The following is a 16,822-nucleotide window of genomic DNA, read 5'->3' as shown; positions in this document are numbered from 1 at the left end:
CAGATTTTCTATGGGATTAAGGTCTGGAGACTGGCTAGGCCACATTTCAGGACCTTATTGTGCTTCTTCTTGAGCCACTGCTTTGTTGCCTTGGCCGTGTGTTTTGGGTCATTGTCATGCTGGAATACCCATCCATGACCCATTTTCAATGCCCTGGCTGAGGGAAGGAGGTTCTCAACCAAGATTTGACGGTACATGGCGCCGTCCATTGTCCCTTTGATGCGGTGAAGTTGTCCTGTCCCCTTAGCAGAAAAACACCCCCAAAGCAAAATGTTTCCACCTCCATGTTTGACGGTGGGGATGGTGTTCTTGGGGTCATAGGCAGCATTCCTCCTCCTCTAAACACGGCGAGTTGAGTTGATGCCAAAGAGCTCGATTTTGGTCTCATCTGACCACAACACTTTCACCCAGTTCTCCTCCGAATCATTCAGATGTTCATTGGCAAACTTCAGACGGGCCTGTATATATGCTTTCTTGAGCAGGGGGACCTTGCGGGCGCTGCAGGATTTCAGTCCTTCACGGCGTAGTGCGTTACCAATTGTTTTCTTGGTGACTATGGTCCCAGCTGCCTTGAGATCATTGACAAGATCCTTCCGTGTAGTTCTGGGCTGATTCCTCACCGTTCTCATGATCATTGCAACTCCACGAGGTGAGATCTTGCATGGAGCCCCAGGCCAAGGGAGATTGACAGTTATTTTGTGTTTCTTCATTTGCGAATAATCGGACGAACTGTTGTCACCTTCTCACCAAGCTGCTTGGCGATGGTCTTGTAGCCCATTCCAGCCTTGTGTAGGTCTACAATCTTGTCCCTGACATCCTTGGAGAGCTCTTTGGTCTTTGCCATGGTGGAGATTTTGGAATCTGATTGATTGATTGCTTCTGTGGACAGGTGTCTTTTATACAGGTAACAAGCTGAGATTAGGAGCACTCCCTTTAAGAGTGTGCTCCTAATCTCAGCTCGTTACCTGTATAAAAGACACCTGGGAGCCAGAAATCTTTCTGATTGAGAGGGGGTCAAATACCTATTTCCCTAATTAAAATGCAAATCAATTTATAACATTTTTGACATGCGTTTTTCTTGATTGTTATGTTGTTATTCTGTCTCTCACTGTTCAAATAAACCTACCATTAAAATTATAGACTGATCATTTCTTTGTCAGTGGGCAAACGTACAAAATCAGCAGGGGATCAAATACTTTTTTCCCTCACTGTAGATACTTTTGTACCTGTTTCCTCCAGCTTCTTCACAAGGTCCTTTGTTGTTGTTCTGGGATTGATTTGCACTTTTCGCACCAAAGTATGTTCATCTCTAGGAGACAGAACGCGTCTCCTTCCTGAGCGGTTTGACGGCTGCGTGGTCCTACATGGTGTTTATACTTGCGTACTATTGTTTGTACAGATGAACGTGGTACCTTCAGGTGTTTGGAAATTGCTCCCAAGGATGAACCAGACTTTTGGAGGTCTACAAAAAAATTTCTGAGGTCTTGGCTGATTTCTTTTGATTTTCCCATGATGTCAAGCAAATAGGCACTGAGTTTGAAGGTAGGCCTTGAAATACATCCACAGGTACACCTCCAATTGACACAAATTATGTCAATTAGCCTATCAGAAGCTTCTAAAGCCATGGCATTTTCCAATCTGTTTAAAGGCACAGTCAACTTAGTGTATGTAAACTTCTGACCTACTGGAATTGTGATACAGTGAATTTTAAGTGAAATAATCTGTCTGTAAACAATTGTTGGAAATATTACTTGTGTCATGCACAAAGTAGATGTCCTAATCGACTTGCGAAAACTATAGTTTGTTAAAAATAAATGTGTGGAGTGGTTGAAAAACGACTCCAACCTAAGTGTATGTAAACTTCCGACTTCAACTGTATATTATAATATATGCCATTTTGCAGTCCACTGGCACGTTCTGATAATCAAAGTAACTAGTTCACATGTGGAAATGTGTCTGGACAAATAGCACAGTGAAGAGAGCCTACACTCTTAGAAAGGTGCTATCTAGAGGTACTATCTTCGCCTGTCCCCATAGGAACCCGTTTCGGTTCCATGTAGAACCCTTTCCAAAGATGGTTCTACATTGAATCCAAAAGAGTTTAACCTGTAACTGAAAAGGGTTCCCCTATGGGAACAGCTGAAGAACCCTTTTGGAACCCTTTTTTCTAAGCGTGTAGTTCCTGACATTGTTGTTAGTGTGTTGAGAAGGAAAGTGGAGTCAACACCTTGACAATGAAGAATAAGAATGAATTTGATAAGAGCTATGTCTTTCTTCAGCCTTGTTTACAAACACACTTTTAGGGCCTAATAATAATAATATACTGCATGTTGTGAGGCTACATGGACATGTACACCTAAATGTAGGCTATGCATACAATGTTTTATGTGCATTTGTATTATCAGGTACTTCGGCACATTAACTCTATTTCACTTGAGGACCAGCAGTTGAGCTTTTTCTCCTTAAAAAAAACCTTACTCCTGTAGTGTCCGAGACAACGATGCTGATCATGCTGTGATGATAAGAAAATCCGCTGACGCTGTACTTTGATTATAAAGGTTTATTGTATCAAAGATCACAGTATCAATTTACAGACATCTGCAGATATCTGGAGAATAACCGGACCCAATCTCTGATATGTTATTTCTCCCCGTCCTTTGTTCAAAACATGGTATTTATATCCTATGTAACATAAGATGGGTGGTTTTTGACAGACCAATCCCTGGCCTCCACATATCTTCAAATGTCCTCTATTCCAAGAAGCCTATGTAGTAATGCTTTCCAGATGTTTCAGCAAAGCAGAGTAAAGTTCATCTATTACACCATTTGCAAATGTCAGCAAAATCATAGACCTTCAGACACTACACTCCGAATGGGATTCAAATTCACAGCCATTGTATTCCATCACCTTCGGGTTAACCGCTTTAATGGATCACGCCACCAGTCCGGGATTGCAGTGCCGGGTAAATTACAGCTATTTGATAACACCACGACAGCCATTACATTTGACTTTTACAATGTATTAATATAAACTTACATGTTATATAATCCTGCTAACTTTTTTCGGTCAAAGTACATGGATATGTGTGAAATGGATAAGCAAAAATTTGGAATTTGGCCATATATGTGAAAATGTGCCTTTTGAATTTTGTGTAACGTCACCATAGCCTAGTCAAGGAAGCATCATGCAATGGCAAAGGTGCACAAAGATGGAGGAATTCAGATATTATATCATTGTTTTTAGCACTATCAATGATTATGGATATACTGACAAGATACTTGTCTCTCCACCCTAACAATGGGAGTCATTGTCCACAAAGCGGCACCGCAGGCTGTCTAGCTCCCACCTATCCTTTCTTTGGATTGGTGGATACATCGATTTATCTTAATACTTTTTTGAATATTTGATGATGGTTGCTGACGTCAAACGCCTGTATTCAGTGGAGAGAAATGCTATGCTACTAGCCTCATGCCATGAATACGCATAGCCATCTCGAGGCAACTCTGATATACTGTTTTTTCTCAATGTTGCTGGAATCCCATCTGTCCTACTTATACCAGTACACTCATAACAACCTAAGCATTACGAAACTTCTACTCGATCAAATAAACCTAACGTAGCAAATAAGCCATACAATACATATTTTTGTTGACCAAATTCGAAAATCTCTCATTGACCTCGATACAAAAATTCCTTGCTTGGAGGGCGAAACATCTAAAAAAAACACCACCTACTGGAGGGAGACAGATTTTCAGCGGAGTTGCATTTCCCTCTTCCTCTTCCTCACTGGCACTGCGCACAGATTTCTTAAACTACAGCTCGCAACATGGTTCAATGTGTAAGTAAATCAGCACAATATACTTTTTCATTGTCTTGGAGCTCGAATTGGGATCATGTATACTGTGCTAATGCCGATACAAAAAAGTGTAACGGAAAGCAATGTACAATATGGCGAACTTAGCAAATGAGGCATTTGTGGCAAGTACTTGGGGGCCGCCATCTTTATGCACCTTCGCCATTGATGCTTCCTTGTTTTTTAAAAACCTCTAAGGTCGATGTCTGCGCCCCCGTGAAAATATAATTAGCATAATAGAAAATGTCCATAGAAATCTGTCAGTTTAAGCTAGAAATACGTGTTTTGGTATTGTAGGCGTCTCAATCCACCGCATCCGCCTATGTCGCACTTCCACATCTGCGGTAAAAGGTGACAGAGCTAGAGCGGTGTTTGTCAGACCGTCTCACAAAATCGTCTGTAGCGTCCGAACAGTTTGGCCTACTAGTATGAGCCCTCTTTGGAAAGATGAGACTCTCACAAACATGATGGTGTTCTCAGATTTGTTCTACAACCCCCACAAACGTATTGAGACTCATCTGAAGTCGGTACAGCTTACCTGCCAACTTATGCCAGTTTGGTCTACACACTAATATTGTTTTGTTCTAGGACGCCCACAGGCCTCACAAGACTCGTCTGAACGTCCCCGTTACCAGTTGAAAATATTGATGGAAGGATATATATAGAGACTGTTTAGTGCCAAAAATAAGGGGTTAAATACATGTAAAAAAAAAAAAAAAAGATGTTTCCTGATCTTTCTTATATCTCTCTGATATACAGTGCATTCGGAAAGTATTCAGACTGCTTGAATTTTTCCACATTTTGTGACGTTACAGCCTTATTCTAAAATGTATTAAATCGTTTTTTCCCTCAATCTACACAAAATACTCTATAATGACAAAGCAAAAACAGAAATATCACATTTACATAAGTATTCAGACCGTTTACTCAGTACTTTGTTGAAGCACCTTTGGCAGCGATTACAGCCTTGTCTGCTGCAGCTTTCTGGTACTTAGAAGACTGCACAAAAACCGGAAGTAGAGTAGAGTAGTCATTCTGCACGCAGACAAGCAGCTAGAAACAACGCTACAGTTCTTTCTCTGCAGCTATTTCTTGTCACGCTTCAGTCTCAGAAAATATTAGTTTGTAAGTTCAATTCAAGCATATTGCTAGTGATGATAATATTGTTATTGATGGAATTGCTGACTTATCAATGTTAGTTGTGGTCCTCTGTAGCTCAATTGGTAGAGCATGGCGCTTGTAATGCCAGGGTAGTGGGTTTGATCCCCGGGACCACCCATACGTAAAAATTTATGCGCACATGACTGTAAGTCGCTTTGGATAAAAGCATCTGCTAAATGGCATATTATTATTATTATTAGTTGGTTACATTTACTCACTCAAATTGCATTGACTTTCATGGATGCCGTCAGCTGTATTAGTTTGCTTGTGCGTCATGTAAGCGAATTGTAAAACACACTATACTATAGTTTGTTACTGTTTCTAGTGTCATATGCTTTGTTATTGTACAGAGGTGTTTGCACATTATTAGAGTAATTGGCTAGTTGCTACTCATATGGTCATTATCTATCTGGTTTGGTGTCATTACGTTTACATTTTAGTCATTTAGCAGACACTCTTATCCAGAGCGACTTACAGTTAGTGAGTGCATCCATTTTTCATACTGGCCCCCTGTGGGAATCGAACCCACAACCCTGCCGTTGCAAGCGCCATGCTCTACCAATTGAGCTACAGGAGGCCTGATACATGGTACCTTGGCACTTTCTTTGTATTTATGCAATTTCAACTTGAAATGAATAATGTACAGCTACACTATATCAATGTGAATTGAACACTAAAGTATATTATTTTCTGTATTTTGCAGTTTCACAACATAAACGTTTCCAATACATTTGTTCAAGAAAAGTCACGCCTTGGAAGTTTTATTGAAGACTCAGTTGTTAGCTATTTGTCTAGTTTTGCATGGGAACGCAATTCCAGGGCAGAATAAAGCTCTGTCAGGTTGAATGGGGAGCTTCGGACAGCTATTTTCAGGTCTCTCCAGAGATGTTTGATTGGGTTTAATTCCGGGTTCTGGCTGGGCCACTCTAGGACATTCAGAGACTTGTCCCGAAGCCACTCCTGCATTGTCTTGGCTGTGTGCTTAGGGTCGTTGTCCTGTTGGAAGGTGAACCTTCACCCAAGTCTGAGGTCCTGAGCGCTCTGGAGCAGGTTTTCATCAAGGATCTCTCTGTACTTTGCTCCATTCATCTTTCCCTAGATCCTGACGAGTCTCCCTGCCACTGAAAAACATCCCCACAGCATGATGCTGCCACCACCATGCTTCACCATAGGGATGGTGCCAGGTTTCCTCCAGATGTGACGCTTGGCATTCATGCCAAAGAGTTCAATCTTGGTTTCATCAGACCAGAGAATCTTGTTTCTCATGGTCAGCGTCCTTTAGGTGCCTGTTGGCAAACTCCAAGTGGGCTGTCATGTGCCTTTTACTGAGGAGTATCTTCCGTCTGGCCAGTCTACCATAAAGGCCTGATTGGTGGAGTCCTGCAGAGATGGTTGTTCTTCTGGAAGGTTCTCCCATCTCCGCAGAGGAACTCTGGAGGTCTGTCAGAGTGACCATCGGGTTCTTGGTCACCTCCCTGACCAAGGCCCTTCTTCCCAGATTCCTCAGTTTTTCTGGGCGGCCAGGTCTAGGAAGAGTCTTGGTGGTTCCAAACTTCTTCCATTTCAGAATGATGGAGGCCACTGTATTCTTGGGGACCTTCAATGCTGAAGACATTTTTTGGTACCCTTCCCCAGAGCTGTGCCTCCACACAATCCTGTCTTGGAGCTCTACGGACAATTTCTTCAACCTCATGGCTTGGTTTTTGCTCTGGAATGCACTGTCAACTGTGGGACCTTATATAGACAGGTGTGTGCCTTTCCAAATCATGTCCAATCAATTGAATTTACCACAGGTGGACTCCAATCAAGTTGTAGAAACATCTCAAGGATGATCAAAGGAAACAGGATTGCACCTGAGCTCAATTTCGAGTCTCAGAGCAAAGCGTCTGAAAACGTATGTAAATAAGGTATTTATGTTTTTATTTGTAATACATTTCCAAACATTTCTAAAAACCTGTTTTCGCTTTGTTATTATGGGGTAGTGTGTGTAGATTGATTATTTTTTATTTTTTATTATCCAGTTTAGAATAAGGCTGTAACGTAACAAAATGTGGAAAAAGTCAAGGGGTCTGAATACTTTCCGAATGCACTGTAAGAATGTGTAGTTTCATGTGTCTTTTGTATTTTGATGTGTACAGTCGTGGTCAAAAGTTTTGAAAATTACAAAAATACTAATATTCACGAAGTCTGCTGCCTCAGTTTTTATGATGGCAATTTGCATATACTCCAGAATGTCATGAAGAGTGATCAGATGAATTGCAATTAATTGCAAAGTCCCTCTTTGCCTTGAACATGAACTTAATCCCAAAGAAACATTTCCACTGCATTTCAGCCCTGCCACAAAAGGACCAACTGCCATCATGTCAGTGATTCTCTCGTTAACACAGGTGAGAGTGTTGACGAGGACAAGACTGGAGATCACTCTGTCATGCTGATTGAGTTAGAATAACAGACTGGAAGCTTTAAAAGGAGGGTGGTGCTTGAAATCATTGTTCTTCCTCTGTTAACCATGGTTACCTGCAAGGAAACACGTGCCGTCATCATTGCTTTGCACAAAAAGGGCTTCACAGGCAAGGATATTGCTGCTAGTAAGATTGCAACTAAATCAACCATTTATCGGATCATCAAGAACTTCAAGGAGAGAGGTTCAATTGTTGTGAAGAAGGCGTCAGGGCGCCCAAGAAAGTCCAGCAAGCGCCAGGACCGTCTCCTAAAGTTGATTCAGCTGCGGGATCGGGGCACCACCAGTGCAGAGCTTGCTCAGGAATGGCAGCAGGCAGGTGTGAGTGCATCTGCACGCACAGTGAGGCGAAGACTTTTGGAGGATGGCCTGGTGTCAAGAAGGGCAGCAAAGAAGCCACTTCTCTCCAGGAAAAACATCAGGGACAGACTGATATTCTGCAAAAGGTACAGGGATTGGACTGCTGAGGACTGGGGTAAAGTCATTTTCTCTGATGAATCCCCTTTCCGATTGTTTGGGGCATCCGGAAAACACCTTGTCCGGAGAAGACAAGGTGAGCGCTACCATCAGTCCTGTGTCATGCCAACAGTAAAGCATCCTGAGACCATTCATGTGTGGGGTTGCTTCTCAGCCAAGGGAGTGGGCTCACTCACAATTTTGCCTAAGAACACAGCCATGAATAAAGAATGGTACCAGCACATCCTCCGAGAGCAACTTCAGCCAACCAACCAAGAACAGTTTGGTGACGACCAATGCCTTTTCCAGCATGATGGAGCACCTTGCCATAAGGCAAAAGTTATAACTTAGTGGCTCGGGGAACAAAACATCAACATTTTCGGTCCATGGCCAGGAAACTCCCCAGACCTTAATCCCATTGAGAACTTGTGGTCGATCCTCAAGAGGCGGGTGCACAAACAAAAACCCACAGATTCTGACAAACTCCAAGCATTGATTATGCAAGAATGGGCTGCCATCAGTCAGGATGTGGCCCAGAAGTTAATTGACAGCATGCCAGGGCGGATTGCAGAGGTCTTGAAAAAGAAGGGTCAATACTGCAAATATTGACTCTTTGCATAAACTTAATGTAATTGTCAATAAAAGCCTTTGACACTTATGGAATGCTTGTAATTATACTTTAGTATACCATAGTAACATCTGACAAAAATATCTCATAACACTGAAGCAGCAAACTTTGTGAAGACCAATACTTGTGTCATTCTCAAAACGTTTGACCACGACTGTATTGTGTTGCTATACAGGGTTCATCTGGAAAAAATACCTTGGTTTCAGCATTGACTCACTGTCAAAATAAAAGTTAAAGAACATTTTAAAATCTCCCCAGAGACCAACATACCTGTTTGTCAGTGAGAGGATTAGACACAAGATCAATGTTAAAGTCAGTGCTTCAACAATGGTGGAAAATGAACTTCAATCAGTAGGCCTAAGACAACAATTCACCATGAGTGGAATTGTGTTAAGTCAAATATAAGAGCAGGATATATAAAGTAGGCCTTTAATATAAACAGCTATTTCGACTTAAAAAGGTCCATCTCACTATCAAATAATTTCAGGGTCAAAATGAAGTACCTTACTCTGATTGTTTATTTTTTACCACTTTAAAAACAAAAATAGCTTCTTAGCAAAGAGCAATTTCTCAAGCAATAATGTTTCTAGTACTATCTGGGAGTGGTCTGAGTGGGGAGGGGAAAACTGAAAATGAGCTTTTATTGGCAGAGAGGTTTGGTGCTCTTTTTCTTATAGGTCAATTAACTAACGTAATGCCTGGTGATATCACCAGGCAGGCTAAAACTCCATCCCACCAAAGCAGTCTGCAGGCCAAAACTCCATTGCACCAAAACAGGCTGAAATTCCAGGCGGTCTTTTCAACCAACTCTTACACTAAAAGGGCATTATCATAATTTTCACAACTTCACAGTATTATACAAAAAAACACAGGAAATCACGTGTTTTACTGCACTGGGCCTTTAATTGGTCAGGGTAACACGATGACTCCATGAACGCAAACACTGAATCTCAGTCATTAACAACAAGTAAGTGGGGCTTAGTTATTCCACATGATGTCCATGAAAAATCAATTTGATGAAGGCCATTGACAGCTGAAACATCACGACTTTCTGAGTGAGATTCATCCCTTATATGATAGGGTTTACCAGAGGAGGGACAACTAGGAACACCGCCATGATATTTCTCAGGGCCAGCAGGCTGGTGTTTCTGCCATAGCGAGCGTATATCACATCAAAGGTGAGGGAAATGGTGAAGTTAGTCAGGGTGATCAGATAGAGTGGTATTGTAACGGCTTGCAGATGGCAACATACCTGTCATATGCCATCACTGTCAAGCTGGTGAATTCACAGAAAGTATAGGAGTAGATGACAAATATCTGTGTCAAGCAACCAATGTACATTATCACACGAGTGTCAAATAAAAAGTTGAAGTATTTTTGGGTAGAAAGCTGGAGTGCCATAGATTAATAAACAGATTACAGAGGAATACATACAGTTGAAGTCGGAAGTTTACATACACCTTAGCCAAATACATTTAAACTCAGTTTTTCACAATTCCTGACATTTAATCCTAGTAAAAGTTCCCATGTTTTAGGTCAGTTAGGATCACCACTTTATTTTAAGAATGTGAAATGTCAGAATAATAGTAGAGAGAATTATTTATTTCAGCTTTTATTTCTTTCATCACATTCCCAGTGGGTCAGAAGTTTACATACACTCAATTAGTATTTGGTAGCATTGCCTTTAAATTGTTTAACTTGGGTCAAACATTTTGGGTAGCCTTCCACAACATTCCCACAAATAAATTGGGTGAATTTTGGCCCATTCCTCCTGACAGAGCTGGTGTAACTGAGTTAGGTTTGTAGGCCTCCTTGCTCGCACACGCTTTTTCAGTTCTGCCCACAAATTGTATATAGGATTGAGGTCAGGGCTTTGTGATGGCCACTCCAATACCTTGACTTTGTTGACCTTAAGCCATTTTGCCACAACTTTGGAAGTATGCTTGGGGTCATTGTCCATTTCGAAGACCCATTTGCGACCAAGCTTTAACTTCCTGACTGATGTCTTGAGATGTTGCTTCAATATATCCACATCATTTTCCTTCCTCATGATGCCATCTATTTTGTGAAGTGCACCAGTCCCTCCTGCAGCAAAGCACCCCCACAGCATGATGCTGCCACCCCCGTGCTTCACTGTTGGGATGGTGTTCTTCGGCTTGCAAGCTCCCCCTTTTTCCTCCAAACATAACAATGGTCATTATGGCCAAACAAGTTCTATTTTTGTTTCATCAGACCAGAGGACATTTGGTAGACCAGGATTGTGGGTTCGATTCCCACGGGGGGTATAAAAAATATATATAATGTATGCACTCACTAACTGTAAGTCGCTCTGGATAAGAGCGTCTGCTAAATGACGTAAATGTAAATGTACATTTAAAATTTCTCCAAAAAGTATGATCTTTGTCCCCATGTGCAGTTGCAAACCGTAGTCTGGCTTTTTTATGGCGGTTTTGGAGCAGTGGCTTCTTCCTTGCTGAGCGGCCTTTCAGGTTATGTCGATATACTGTAGGACTCGTTTTACTGTGGATATAGATACTTTTGTACCTGTTTCCTCCAGCATCTTCACAAGGTCCTTTGCTGTTGTTCTGGGATTGATTTGCACTTTTCGAATCAAAGTACGTTCATCTCCAGGAGACTGATATAAAAATTAAAATATATACAGGTTAAAAGTAATCACTAAATGTTCCACCCTTAAATAGAGTTGTGAAATGTTCTTGTTTTAAGTATGATTAGTACTTTCTTAGTAGTGACTAATTATTACACTCCGAAACTGTGTGAAATGTGTTAGAATCATAAGACTACTACCTAGTAATGTGTGAGCGTAGGGCAAGTTGAGATTACATTGTGCAAGGGCGGCAGGTAGCTTAGTGGTGAAGAGCGTTGTGCCAGTAACCGAAAGGTCGCTGGTTCTAATCCCCGAGCCGACTAGGTGAAAAATCTGTCGATGTGCCCTTGAGCAAGGCACTTAACCCTAATTGCTCCTGTAAGTCGCTCTGGATAAGAGCGTCTGCTAAATGACCAATTATTATTATTATTATTATTGTTTCTATTTAGCAATGTGAGTAGGAGTTAGGCCAGACAACAAAGAAGGAGAACTGTTAGGCTTGGAAGAGAGTATGAAACATGTGTAGGATATTGTGAGGACGGCGATAACTAAAAGAATGCAGCCTGCCCGAGCAAGGAGTAGACTATGATAAGAACATGTGTGTATGTGTGTGTGACCTGATGGTCAGGAGAGCAGAGGAAAATCACATGAGCTAAACCCAGGTGTGAGCTTACAAGATGTGTACAGTGGAAAAATACAGCCCGCCTAAAGCGGGGTGGGATTTTTGTATGACGTGTGTGTATAAAAGATGGACTCTGAAATTGTGATAACAGAATTCTCTGAATTCTCTGAATTTGGGAAACGCACAGAGACACTGAAATAGTTAGTTAATAAATTATATTAACAGAGACAGAACGCGTCTCCTTCCTGAGCGGTATTATGGCTGCGTGGTCCCATGCTGTTTATATTTGCGTACTATTGTTTGTACAGATGAACGTGGTACCTTCAGGCGTTTGGAAATTGCTCCCAAGGATGAACCAGACTTGTGGAGGTCTACAATTTTTTTTCTCAGGTCTTGGCTGATTTCTGTTGATTTTCCCATGATGTCAAGCAAAGCACTGAGTTTGAAGGTAGGCCTTCAAATACATCCACAGGTACACCTCCAATTGACTCAAAGTATGTAAATTAGCCTATCAGAAGCTTCTAAATCATGACATTATTTTCTGGAATTTTCCAAGCTGTTTAAAGGCACAGTCAACTTAATGTATGTAAACTTCTGACCAACTGGACTTGTGATACAGTGAATTATAAGGTAAATAATCTGTCTGTAAACAATTGTTGTAAAAAGTACTTGTGTCATGCACAAAATAGATGTCCTAACCGACTTGCCAAAACTATAGTTTGTTAACAAGAAATGTGTGGAGTGGTTGAAAAACAAGTTTTAATGACTCCAACCTAAGTGTATGTAAACTTCCGACTTCAACTGTACATAGGGTCGGTCAACATTTTCTCCAAAGAAATGGAAACAATCATTGTCAGATTCACAAAAATGATGAAGAGGTATATGTTGGGGGTATTTCTGTATTAATAGTAGCTATTTTAATTTCCCTGGCTGCAGAGTTTGGTCAGCTATAACAGGATTCAAACTTTTGGTTCTATCTATCAGTGTTAATTTCATCAATAACTTTGAAGACAAATATTTGTCAATGGACTATTTTCCCTGACAGAAACTAATGACGATAACGAGACGTGATGCCATGAAAAAAAACGATTACTCTAACAAATTAGTTTTCATTTTACAGTGGGGAAAAAAAGTATTTAGTCAGCCACCAATTGTGCAAGTTCTCCCACTTAAAAAGATCAGAGAGGCCTGTAATTTTCATCATAGGTACACGTCAAGTATGACAGACAAATTGAGTCTGGCACTGCAGGATTTGAGTCCCTGGCGGCGTAGTGTGTTACTGATGGTAGGCTTTGTTACTTTGGTCCCAGCTCTCTGCAGGTCATTCACTAGGTCCCCCTGTGTGGTTCTGGGATTTTTGCTCACCGTTCTTGTGATCATTTTGACCCCACGGGGTGAGATCTTGCGTGGAGCCCCAGATCGAGGGAGATTATCAGTGGTCTTGTATGTCTTCCATTTCCTAATAATTGCTCCCACAGTTGATTTCTTCAAACCAAGCTGCTTACCTATTGCAGATTCAGTCTTCCCAGCCTGGTGCAGGTCTACAATTTTGTTTCTGGTGTCCTTTGACAGCTCTTTGGTCTTGGCCATAGTGGAGTTTGGAGTGTGACTGTTTGAGGTTGTGGACAGGTGTCTTTTATACTGATAACAAGTTCAAACAGGTGTCATTAATACAGGTAACGAGTGGAGGACAGAGGAGCCTCTTAAAGAAGAAATTACAGGTCTGTGAGAGCCAGAAATCTTGCTTGTTTGTAGGTGACCAAATACTTATTTTCCACCATAATTTGCAAATAAATTCATTACAAATCCTACGATGTGATTTTCTGGAAAAAAAATTCTCAATTTGTCTGTCATAGTTGACGTGTACCTATGATGAAAATTACAGGCCTCTCTCATTTTTTTAAGTGGGAGAACTTGCACAATTGGTGGCTGACTAAATACTTTTTTCCCCCACTGTAATTAGGAAGAGGTCATCATTTCATGGAGTCTGTGAAGGAAGAAACCACATGGAAAAAGTGGCAAGCAAGTTAGGTCCTACATCAGTTGGGGTCTCTGTAAGCTTCAGTATAAGATCCTAAACATAACATGACAGTGCATCCATGTAGTTGTGTGGGATTATATAGTTTATATATGTTTGCCTTGGGGTAAATTGAGCCATGGGGTAAGTTGAACCATTTGGCAGATTTAGCAAATTGAAGAATTTTCTTCCCAGGCGTAATGCAAGACATTCTAGCTCAGATATGAGGTAATAACAGGGCGTGGCCAATGTTAAAAGTGTTTAAAAAAGTACAAAGTATTTGTTAGGTGCTAAGCCTGTATTAAAAGATGCCTAAAATGATTAAAAGACCAAAAAGCATTTGTTATTATTTCCCAAACACAATTGAAAACAAACATATAGATACGTTTTTAAGAAGGTAGTGGTAATATGCCATACAGGACAGAAATGTGTAAGTGAGCCAAACGTACCCTGTCCCGTGGCTAAACTTACCCCATACCCGGGGTAAGTTGTGCCAAGAGACCACATTTTTTAGGACAAGCTAGGTTTTCAAAACTGTAATGTTTACATGAATTCTGATTATTTCCAGGGATACACAACATTCTGAAATATATGTACTGTAGATAATATATTTTTTCTTAGAGTGATACTGAATGTAAAAAATGGCACAACTTACCCTACTCTCCCCCACATACATACAGTAGGTATATATGCCACACACTGGCCAAGAGGGGCTGTGACTAAATCAGTTAAGTACCATAGATCCTAGACCACTCTAGGTTTACACCAAGAGCATAGAGAGCTCTGAATAGCAGTTCTACCATAGGCAACACACGTTCTTTGAGAATGGGCTTGAGTGGAAATTCATGAAAGGAAAATCAGAGGCAGGTAAAGCTTCACAAGTATATACTCAGAGGACTGTTATTAGCATGTTTTAACCACTCCTATGTAAATGGTAGATTATCAGACACTCAAGAAGAAGGTCTGATTTCATTATTACTGAAACAGAATACAAGTGGAAAATATAAAGATCCAGTCCATTAAAAAAATTGGAGGCCCCTTGGACTTCAGTGTTGTGATGCAAACATTCTAGCAAAATGTTTAGCGCATAGAATTAAAAAGGCATTGTTGGACATTATTCATTCTAATCAGACAGGTTTTTTACATGGACGATATATTGGAGATAATATAAGGTAAGTACTGGAAACAATAGAACACTTTGAAAAATCTGGGAAACCAGGTCTGCTATTCATAGCAGACTTTGAAAAGGCATTTGATAAAGTACGACTGGAGTTTATATATAAATGCCTGGAGCATTTCAATTTTGGAGAATCTCTTATAAATTGGGTTAAAATCATGTATAGTAACCCTAGGTGTAAAATGGTAAATAATGACTATTTCTCCAAAATAATTTAAACTGTCAAGAGGAGTGAAACAAGGTTGTCCAATATTGGCATATCTATTTATTATGGCCATCGAGATGTTAGCTATTAAAATCAGATCCAACAATAATATCAAGGGATTAGCAATCCAGGGCTTAAAAACAAAGGTGTCATTGTACGCTGATGTATAAATCCCTCCACAGCCTCATAGAGGATCTAGATACATTTTCTAACCTCTCTGGATTACAACCAAATTATGATAAATGTACTATATTACGTATTGGATCACAAAAAAAATAAAAAATGTACATTACCATGTAGTTTACCAATAAAATGGTCTGATGGTGATGTGGATATACTCGGAATACATATCCCAAATGAAATAAATGATCTCACTCCAATACATTTTAATAGAAAGTTAGCAAAAATAGATAAGATCTTGCTACCATGGAAAGGTAAATACCTGTCATTCTGTGGAAAAATCACCCTGATTAACTCTTTAGTATTATCCCAGTTTACCTATTTGCTTATGGTCTTGCCTACGAATAGCGATCCGTTTTTAAAATTATATTAGAAAAAAACATTCCATTTTATTTGGAACAGCAAGCCAGACAAAATTAAACAGGCCTATTTATATAATGAATAGGAATTCGGAGGACAGAAATGATTAAATATTAAAGCATTAGACCTATCACTAAAAGCTTCAGTCATACAAAAGTTATACTTAAATCCGAACTGGTTCTCTAGTAAATTAGTAAGATTGTCTCACCCAATGATCAAGAATGGCCTTTTTCCCTTTATTCAGATTACAACCTCTCACTTTCAGTTATTTGAAAAGGAAATCATCTCCCAAATATCTCTATTTCTAAAACTAGCCATAGAAAGTTGGTTGCAATTTCAATTTAATCCTCCAGAAATGACAGAACAAATAATGCAACAAATATTGTGGTTAAACTCAAATATACTAATTGATAAAAAAAACTTTATTTTGACAACATTAAAAAAAGGTATAATCTACGTAAATTATATCATAGGTAGGACTGGTGGAGTTGTCGCACATGCAGCTAACAAAAACATATGGAAATGTCTGCTCTACCCAAAATTACAACTAAATAATTGCAGCATTACCGCAAAAAAGAGGGAAAAAGTAAGGAACTTGTCTGTCAGCCCTGCATTAAAGAACATTATTGGTTAAAGAAAATTGTGATAAATAAAAAAGCATACCAGTTTCATTTAAGGACCAAACAATTGACAGCCATCCCATATAGATAGCAAAATAGTTGGGAAGAGATTTTTGACATACCGATTCCATGGCATAGTGTTTATGAACTGATACGCAAAACGAAGCCGGATTCAAAACTTAGAATTTTTTAATTTAAATTATTATATAACATTCTTGCTACCAATAGAATGTTATTTATATGGGGGATAATATCTTCCCAGCTCTGCATATTTTGCTGCGAAGAGACAGAATCATTAGATCATTTGTTTTGGTACTGTCCATTTGTAGCTTGTTTTTGGATTGCAATATTTACCTGGAGCTAACCCTGCAGATAGCACTACTGGGTGATCTGAAAAGTCATAGTCAATTGATCAATAATACAATAATACTTTTAGCAAAAATGTTTATTTTCATTTCCCAATCTGTAGAGACAAT

The sequence above is a fragment of the Coregonus lavaretus genome (assembly GCF_964263955.1).
Source record: "Coregonus lavaretus genome assembly, chromosome: 30".
NCBI lineage: Eukaryota > Metazoa > Chordata > Actinopteri > Salmoniformes > Salmonidae > Coregonus > Coregonus lavaretus.
This window is presented reverse-complemented; position numbering follows the sequence as displayed.